The sequence below is a fragment of the Halyomorpha halys genome, unplaced genomic scaffold, assembly GCF_000696795.3.
Source record: "Halyomorpha halys isolate HHAL.00 unplaced genomic scaffold, Hhal_1.1 Scaffold540.1, whole genome shotgun sequence".
NCBI classification, from domain to species: Eukaryota; Metazoa; Arthropoda; class Insecta; order Hemiptera; family Pentatomidae; genus Halyomorpha; species Halyomorpha halys.
Window position 1 is genome coordinate 313,668 of NW_027114507.1, and position 10,797 is coordinate 324,464.

The 10,797-nt window shown below is 27.6% G+C and overlaps 1 protein-coding gene across 2 annotated transcripts in view; it reads right to left on the reverse strand.

Moving 5' to 3' along the window:
- 7B2 (Secretogranin_V domain-containing protein 7B2) overlaps nucleotides 1-10,302 on the reverse strand; it is a 68,268-nt gene extending 57,966 nt beyond the window's left edge. For both annotated transcript variants that reach the window (XM_014425891.3, XM_014425890.3), the window contains exon 1: nucleotides 10,209-10,302. The gene's annotated coding sequence lies outside the window, so the exon portion shown is untranslated. The remainder of the gene's footprint in view (nucleotides 1-10,208) is intronic.
- Between the last annotated feature and the right edge of the window lie 495 nt (nucleotides 10,303-10,797).

The window sequence follows — 10,797 nt, forward strand, 5'->3', positions numbered from 1 at the left end:
CAGTCAAGTTCGTGAAATGTAACATAATGTCTTTTATCTCTGAGGTAATGATTTATTTAATTAAAAAAGAACTTAAGCTTCAGGGTAGGTAAACGTCTGTGAATAAATAAAACATACCTCTACCTACATATAAGACAATTAATTTTTTATTTTATTTTTCCCATTACATTGACTTACGGTAGTTTCGATTTTATTATAAAAATGAATCATTTCAGTTTCAAGAAAACCGCAAAAATGTATTGTCTGTCCGGAAAGATAATTCATTTTGACAAAAAAAAAAAAATTATCCTGAACAACACGAAGCAGTCAGATGACGTTAAAATTATATGTGCTGCCCCTTTCATATCCTGAAGGTGGAAAATGTTTTAAGTTGTAGTAAGAACAAAAAGCATCTAAAAGTAATTTTTTTCTTTTATTGGTCAAATATTTCTTTAGTGCAGAGAATTTGTTCTGTCCTGTTCAGGCATAATTTTCAAGATTGCGAAGGAGCTTTTTCTTGTGTGAAAATCACACAACCAGTTTCTGTTATATTATTCAGAATACTTACTATAACTAATTTATAATCTCTAATTCTATAACGATCGTCCTTAAGATTTTAAGATGAAAATGTAAGTGTCCGGAGCATTATCGTCACGGCTCTGTCCATTCTTGTTTTTTTTTGTTTTTTTCAAGGCCTAAGCTGTATTTTTCCGTGTTTTTTTTTCATTTCCTTCTTGGGTGTCGGAAGCATTATAGATTCAACTGAAGGGTTCGGCAGGTGTGTAAATCAGCTAGAAGCTGAATGCCCAAACACCCTGCATAATTGTCTTATTGTTAAAGTCAGCCTAAAGGCAAATTCTTTTATATCAATTTAATTATCTCTAATTTTTTTCTTAATTAGAGTACGTTCACATGTATGAAAACTCGAAATAAAAACTCCCTTTTTCTATAAGAGTGGCCCATATCACTTTAGGGAAAAAAAAATTGATATTTAAAATAAAAAGACCTTTTATATTTCATTTCGTGGAGTTGTGGCAAAAGCCAATTAGGAAAAGTTTCAAAAAGTGCCAAATGATAACAAATGTGATATATATAAAAAAAGGAACAAATTGAATATGGAATAACAGAAGAGAATAAATCTTACATACCATATAGGTTATGATACCCACTTAAAGCAGATTTATAGCGTCATACTGTACTAGCAAGGCAATATTAAAGCAGGAGATTTCATTAAAGTACTTTCGAAGTAACCTCAAATTTTAGTTTAGTGAAAATTCAATATTTTTCACTAAAGTATGATGTTCGATCAATTGTATAATTAAGTATTTTAATAATTAATAAGTAAGTAATTTTCCATCTTCATTTTAACTTAATACCGAGTTCATACATAAAATATTAAGCATTAAGGAATGATAGCGATGAAAAATAACTTATTTATAGTAGAAATATTCCAGACCCTTTTCAATCCCTTCAATGTTATAAATACATGATTGAAATTTTTGGACAAGGAAATTAAAGGGAAAAAAGAAGGAAGTAAAGCAGGAGATGAAATATCAATTGGTTTCTATTCCGCAAACGTATTATTGCAAATCTCCTGATCAGTTGTTAGTGTAACCATTATTTAACAAAAAAAAAAAAAATTAAAAAATATTTATGCGAGTCTTTTCAGAAACAGTTAATTAAAAGTGAGAGAGCTACACGGATTTATGCAATTACTGGACTTTTTTCTTACTATTTTATGAATTATTATTACTAATTATATCAATTATTATTACTAATTATAAAAATTATTATTACTAATTTTATAAATTGTTATTACTAAGACGTCAATATTTAATTCTGCCGTCTTAGTACAACTTAAACTAATCTAACAGGATCGGAGTGTATATTACGAACTTAAAAACATAATGAATCCTAAATTTGTGTTAATATGGTTTTTTCAAGGTTCCCTCTAAAATCTTTCTGTAAACTTGTTCAATGTCAAAGATTAATATTTTGAAAAACATAGTTATAGATATTCGGTGTAATTTTATAATCTGCATCAATTTAGTATTAATAAAGATTATATAAATTATTGAGGTCGTATTTTAAGATGTTGTTTTAACTGTGGGGAGCTGATGAAGTTCTCTTATATTGATATTTATAAACTGTGTATGCTCTCTAACCCTTGTTTGTGTTGTGAAGTTTGTCGCGGCTTCTGTGGGAGAAAGCCTAAAAGAAAAGCACTTAAAAGCATACCCTGGTATGTTTCGCAACAACAGTGTACGGTAAAAGACAGGTCACTTTGTTTCGTGCATATATGTATAATGTAAATATACTTTTAAATTTATAAATAATTAAAGATATATTTAATAGAAACGCTATAATATAACTGAGTCATTAAATAAAACTTTTATAACTAACCAAGTATTAGTAATTTTAAACCTTTTTTTACTTCTGTCATTAAATAAATAAATTAATATGAGGAGAAGATGGTTGGGAGGCGCGGTCAAAATAAAACAAATAAGTTTAAATAACGTATTTAATCGTGCCAACCTTTCGGCCAGAATTTCTAGCCTTCATCAGGGCTAAGAACAAAGAACAAGATTAAAACCAATGGATACAAAAAATAAAATATAAACAGAATGACATAAAGTAAATAATTGTACAGAATGAAATTAATAAAATTAAAGTGATATAAGAAGAGGAAAATAAAATGTATATAAAATTAATTGAATAAGTAAGTAAAAATAACATAATTAAGGAAATAAAAAAAAATGCAAAGGAATATGAATATTTTAGTTTATTATTAATTTAAGAATTAAAATTATGGAAAGAAAAATAAAATTGAGAGAAAGAAAATAAACGAAATATGAACTTTTATTTGCGTTATATTTTGACCGCACCCCCAACCATCTTTTCTTCGTATATTTCATCCACGGTCAACTATCTCTCATCATTACTTTTTTGATATTACATAAAAATATATTAACACTTAAAAAAATAAATTTATTAAACCGTTGTATAGTCAGCTCTCCGGGAAGAGATGTATTTTAAAATTAACTATGACCAGTGATCACACCTCACAGACAGAGGGAAGCGCCGTGATCTCCAGAGTCCTATTCTTTCCTCCATAAGTGTGGAAAGAGCTTGGTTCAGAGTTTCACAGGCTGAATATAAATAGGAATGATTGTGTTTAACATATTATTTTACTTTAAGTTTAATTTTGTTTTTTTATTTATTTCCTCATTTTTTTCCTTCTATTTTTTATAATTTAATTCATATATTAGTAACTATGGTCAGAATGGGCTCTTTGATCCCTAGTAACTTTGTCTATAAGTATAAGGCAGAATGAAATATTATAGAATAGAAAAAATAATAACTATGTTTTATATTGCGACTAATTTTAAGTATCGAATTTCGAAAAAAATTACTAGTACCCAATATCTACACTTATAAGATTATTTTAAAACGACGGAAGTATATTGTTAATGAGGTGTAGATAGTTGGCCGTAGATTAATGATTGGAGAAGTTTGTCGGGGGGTACGGTCAGCAAAGAACAACATAAATAAACAAAACCATATTTATTTATTTTATGCCTAAAAAAAAAAACCATATTTATTTATTTAATGCCAAAACAAAACCATATTTGTGTTGTTCTTTGCTGACCGCACCCCCGACAAACTTCTCCAATCAGAAGTATATTGTTAATGAAGATAAAGGATATTTATTGATAATAGTAATAATATAATATATAAATTGACTAATTTATGGAGAGAATGTAATAATCTGTTTAAAGTGATATTCACCATTGTGGCAGTAGCTCCAACAATGGAAAGATACAAGCACTTATTACAAATAGCTAGTGATAGAAGTTATAACATCAAGAATATTATCTTCTCCAAAATCTACTTTCGAAGATACTTCTATGCCTAAGAAGTAGATGGGTCTCGAAAGAAATACTACACTCGATAAAAACAGTCTGTGCAAAGCCTGGATAGTTTAGAAATGACCAAGCTATTTCCTCATACCAAGTTTTACTTCCACTACATCTTTCTATTTTAATCTTGATCTTTCTTCTTTCTAATTCCAATTATAATTATCTTCGGCAATCTTTCAGATAACATTTTTTTAAACATATACGAATCAACTTTTATCTTTTGCAGTCGAATGAATAATCCGATATTCTTTAATTCATTATTATCTGGATTTTCTCGCGACCCTTCTCTCAAAGTCTATTTGAATAACAAATAGGATTTTGTGATAAATGGTATTGATGGCACATATCTTCGAGCCATATAGCTTTAAAGACTCAAGTATTGTTTTTTATATTAGATTCTTGTTACTAGCCTCTATATTTGAGTTATAGAGGGCAGGATTTAGCATTACAGTTGTATTTCTCCCTTCTATTCTCTGTTAAAAACACTGAGCATTTTTTCCACTTTTTTTTTCAGAACACACTGGACATTATTAAACAAAATGAACGAAATAATATCAGAGTAGAGTACTTATATCTAACATGGGCGACAAGGGGTGCCTGTGGCACATATGAAAAAGACTTGACTAAGTACTTTCATGCTGTAGAATACTTCAGATATCATCATGTGGCTAAAGGATAGTTGTCTTCCATGAACGGTTCTTCCATACCTCAAATCCTGGGAACCACTCAATGAATACTCAGTTAGATTGTGTGAAAATCTTCATAATAAATTTTCATTCATAATTATAATTCATTTCATAATAAAAAAGCTGACTGGGAATGGACAGGGCCTCACAGGTATAGTGAATCGCATACCAAATACTAAGATAAAAAAAAAACTAAAATAAAAGAGAAATAAGAAACTGAAGATTATTGTGAAATTGAGTAATGCCAGAACGGAAGGATTGTATATTTTGCTATTTTCTGAGCTATGTTATTTAACTATATACATATTTTTAATGATCTTTTCTGTAAAGTAAATATTTACGTTAAATTAAAATTTGAAGAAGATAGTTGACCGTATGAAGTGGATTGTAGAAAGGAGTCAAGAAAGGAGTCTAAACTTTATAAAAAAAAAACTATAGGAACAGGAAATGACTTTCTAATAAATACATCCTAGTGTAATTAAATTGGAAAAAAAAATGTATAGTTGGGCAATAAACTCTTAAATAAATTAACACTAAAAACAGTGGCTATTTTGTTTCTTTTTTCAATAAAGAAAAAAAGATAAAGAAAAACATTATTTTTTTTGTTTTTTATATTTTCTTGACCGTATAACTTTTATGATTATAAAATGATATATATGACATAAATGATTTTGTCTAATATGGACAAAATGGATAATTTTGTCCATATTAGACAAAATCAACCTATCCTGGTTTAAAATTACTAGAATCAATCAATTCAAAATTGGAACCTAATATTTCAACTTCACTACGTTTTCTTGGCCTTGTTCAATTGTTACATCGTTTGATGTAGTACATTAATGATCTATTTTACAATTTCGTCCTAGGAACTTAGTCATGTGTCTTTTCCAGGTCAATAAAAAGACATTATATACCATATAATGTCTTTTTATTGACATTATAAAGATATTATCTTTATCCAAAATTTGCTTCATTTACATATTCTCCATCTCCTAATAAAATCTGTTTAGTGCAAGAGCCTGGGAGAAAAAAAGGCAGTTATTTCACCCCAATTTTTTATTATTTTAACGAAAACTATGTGTAATTACTAGTAAAAATTTATTAGTCTGTCAAGTATAGGCAGGGGGAATAAAAAATAGCGGCTGTTTCAAAATGTTAAAAAACATTAATTTTTCATTCGGACCACTATATCTTTAAAACTACCAACAGAAAGAAAACCTAACAAACATCATTTAAAGTAGAGTAAATTTACTAAAATATGAGCCCTAATAGAGCTATTTACGTTCAACAGTTCTCGAGATATAGCTTTTTAAAAAACAACATTTTGTAAAAAAATGTACTGAAAAATCAGAAGTCAGTGAATTTATTTTGATAAATCTATATCTCAAAAACCATTCAATGTACAGATGTCAGCCAGCACTCAAGTTATAGCTAGTTAAATGTACTTTTAAGAAGTTTATTACGTTTATCTTCGTAGGAGAAGTAGTTTATATAATATTTGACAAAATAAAATCACAAAATGTTAATTTATTCATGTACGGACAAGATAATTGATTTTTGAAAAAATATATCTCTGGAACCATAATATCTACATATGTAAGGGATTTTGTTTTTTGAGGCAAAGAATATAGAGTTACTTTGGCCTCCGAGTGGTTAATTAAAGGGATATCTACTAATTGGAGATTTTTTTTTCTGCACAGTAATACATTTCTGATTTAGATAATTAACTCAGGAATAAATAATACCATCGTGACAGAATAAACAGATGTGAATGATGGAAATCCACAAGCTTATTGTTCTCATTATGTATTATCGATTTGTTAGCTTGATGAGGAGCATTTCCTCATGTTCGGTTGATAATGTACGTTGCACAATATGACTAATTAAACCAACTTAATCTGGTAGGAAAACAGTGAAAATACGTATTTTGTGTAGGAGGAAGTAATCAAAGCATAATGAATCATGAATTAATTTTCACTCAATGTTTAGTCAATAATAACGTCAACCTACCATATAACAAATATAAATAATTTAAGCACATGGAAATGAAAAAAATTCTCCTTTGACCTAGCTATCAAAAAAGACAAATTAGTAGAACATGAAGGGAGAAAGATTATTTGATGAATCTGCATCTTTTTTCATTGATTCACTAATCGATGACTAGGAAACAAGCCATCTTTTCATTGTTTAAAAACAATTTTTATCTCGGGTCTAACATTTTTTTTAATGGTTATTAAAGTTTTAACACAACTCTAATATTATAAAATCATGTAAAAAATATATAAATAAAAAGTAAAATTCGACTTAAAAAAGTTTATAATGAGAAAAATAATAAAATCAGGAAAATGTTTTTAAATCTCAGGTAGTTCAGGGAATATATTACCTTAATTATTATTAATTTTTTAGTTATAATTAATATTCTCTTCATAAGTTATATTCTATTCATTCATAATGGAGTTGTTGAATTTCAATTATTTTTTAAAAATAAATTGTGTAAGAGTCTATCTATTTTTATTATTCTATCATTAATTACCTTTTTCAAATTACTTATATTTCAGTTTTTATAAGTATTTTGTATTTTAGCTGTATTATATGAATTAAATCATTTCAGTTTAATATCTAGAAATATTTTTTTAAATTGTAGAATTATGGCTTACAAGCCGTTGCAGACTCCGCAACACCCCGGTAATTAAATGCGTTACTAAGAAATATTTCATTCTATATTTATTATTTTTAGTACTTAAAAAATTATAAGTTATTTTAGTACCGACCGATAGACGTTAGCATCTGGACGCACCAAATTTGTTACACTTTGCTGAAATAATAAATATTTTTTTAAAGAATACAGCAAAAGTTGATAATTAGGAGAAAATTAGTAGAAACAGATTGTACATGTTTTAGATAAAAATCGACCAAAACGTATAAGCATCTTGCGTGATCGTCAACGAACTTAGCTATTAGATAATAATAAAAACTTAAAATAACTATCTAAGAACAAGGAAACGTTCATCGCCCCTCTTTATTTTTCCTCTACAGTACAAATTCCTTAAGTGACATATTTGAGGAGTATATTAGATATAGAATAATTCTGGGATATAGGATTCCGGCGCACACATAGGAATGAACTAGCAGTAGTATTAAGTTTATTAAAACCTAAGGATTTTCTTCGCTGATATGAATTTCATTTTTATATTATAAATTTTTATTTGATTCACCAATTAAAATTATTTCATTTCACAGCTCTTTCAATCAATCCCTTTATTTATTTATCTATAATTGTAATGAATAAGATATTTTTTATAGTTACGAGGGATTACCCTCTTAACTATAAAATGATTAAATAATCATTAGTTTTTTGTCTTTAAATTCGAGAAACATTCTAATGCAACCTGTTTTTCTCTGATCAATGGAACGATCAGATATCATCTCGATAGAGGCTGGATGTGCCCTAGGAGGGTGTGGCTGGAGGGTCGGTCGATTCACGGTTCGTTTAACAGATTTTTTCTCACAACCGGACTTGAATTGAAAACGGTTTAAAATACAGTTCTTTACCACTAAAAAAAAACTTTCTTATAATAAAAATTACTACATGAATTGAATACTATTTATTATTTATTTGATTGAATAATATTATTATTCCTCTGAGTGCTTTGAAGTTGGGAATAAGTCGTTCTTTGAAGTAAGATACAAACTTTGTCATTTTTAAATAACCATAATAGAGAAGGTTTTTTATTTAATAAGAAATATTATTATGTTCATTACATAGAGTTTGATACATTCAAGATTGAAGATAAGTATACATATTAATTTATTTATTGCAATATTGTATTAAGCTATATATATTTTTAACTTTTCCACATGATTTATTTACTTTTTTTTTGTGATCTATTTTATCAACTTTATAAATTTTGTAAGTACCAATTCGGTCATTACAGCATGTATGTGTGAGTGAGGGATGCTACAACTTAACATAAAATATCAGTGAAATAAAAAAATATTAAATTAATAAATATGTAATTACAAGTTGTGAAAAATCTATGATATTTTTTTCCTTAAAATTAGTACATATCTGCGATTATCGAAATGTTTAAAAGCATTAAATGACTTTCATTTAGTCAATAATTACCTATCTGCCAGAAAATGAAAATTTATTTTTTATATTTTTTGATTGTGACTATTTTTCAATAGTTTGAGTGAATATTTATATTAAAATGTAACCATAGAAATAAAAAATCCTTAAATGTATTAAAATATCAAAGAAATTATATCGAGATAAAGGAAAGATGATAAATAAGACTGCTAATTTTCATAATTATACTAACTACATTTTTAAGATGATGAGATAATGAAATAACTGTCTTTTCTCAATACAACCTGTGGAACAGTGGCTGTTGCGGGTTTTCCGCTTCACTGTTTCCTCGCTATCATCGGTAAATAGAATTAATTGTTAACTCTGAACAATAAATAATATCATAAAAATTAAAAAATATACATATTCATACTTTATAAAGAGAGCTTTTTCGTAAATATTAACCTTATAAATTAAGCAATATTTAATTTATATTAGCATTCCTGGATGAGTTAATCAATTGAGAAAATATGGACGCGAAATTTAGCCTAAAACATTCTTTTTTTTACTTAATTAAAGAATTATTGGAAATTATATAATCAATAGTAAATATAAACTCAATAAATATGATTAAAGAATCATTAACAATAATTAATATTTTTGTTAACTTAACAAAACTAAGTATCTAAAAAAAAAATTATAATTATAAGAAAAAAATATTCTAATCATATTTGAGTTAAGAATCAGGAAAAAAATCGCTAAGTATTTAATTTTTCAAAAATGAAGAAAATATCTAATGTAGCAACAAATGAGCCATTTCTTACATAATTAATTACTTGTACAAAGAAGGCAAAAGTTTTTCTTCAAACGAGTTAATTGAAATTAAAATTCCGACATTAAACATTAGTTCATATAAATTTTTTAGGGAAGTTTAGGAAACGAAAAAAGATTTAAAATTTAAAATTCCTGATAAAATTATTCTTTTCTTTTTCAAAAGTAAATAATATATTTATTTTTGCATATATTATATTTTATGAACGGAAAAATATTTTTTTTTTTAGTTTTCAATTTTGTATTTATACATTATTTTTATGCCTGATTGTAAAAGTTAATAATTTTGAGCAAAGTGGACAAATAAACAAGAGGATTATAATATAGAAATTTGAAAAATAAGCTTATAGATTAATAATGAACGAAAGCTGTATATTGGTACTGAAAAAATAACCAATTAGTAAACGTTTCTTTAATTGATCTCTTCATTTTGAATGTGTATAAAAATATGCAATACGCTTGGTGAATGTCAGTGCATTCAGGTCGAATAAAATTTTAAAAAAATATAAATGTAGATTTTTAAAAAGATAAATGTAATATTTTATTATCTTAAACGCAACTTGAGTAGTTAATGTTTAATATTTTAAATTAAAATATGCAAAAACTTTATTTTTCATTTTTTAAGCAGTAAGCAATATGTGTTGCTAGTAGGATACATGACAGTGCGATTCATAGGCAACTTTTATCGTGTTCTGAAAAAGATATGTGTTATTTTTTACTTACACTTCTGATACCACCTGTTCAGCCTAGTCCATCAAGATGGAGGACTGACTGGCGGGTAGCGGGTGAGGCCTTCTTATTGATCCGCTCATTCATGCTCGCTCCTGAGCGGTGGAGGGGGCACGCATGCGCTCTCTGATTCTCACCTCCCTACGTCATTGATGACGCTCCAATTGGGTCCCTCGAGCCGGATCGCTGGCAGGGAAGACAAGTTGCCGGATTTTGTCATTTTTAATTAGGAAACCACCGCAATCTTCCCCGGGACCCTTGACAGCATTAAAATTAATTTCACTCATCTCGCGGAAAATTGGTTTCACTCACATAATCAAAGCTTTAAATAATTTTTTTTTTCTTTTAGCTCTATAGCTTTTGTAGAGGTTTTCCCGCCTTAACTAGCCTATATCGCATTTTGTTTATATTTTGATATTGTATTCCGATTCACAAAATGTAACTCCATAATTTTATTTTAATTCTCACCAACCATTTTTGGTTTTCTCCAATGTATATTTTGTGAAAATGATTTTATAAACACAGTTAAATCATACGTCTTACCCACAATATTTCCCTTACCTTTGAATATAAGATACGCCGG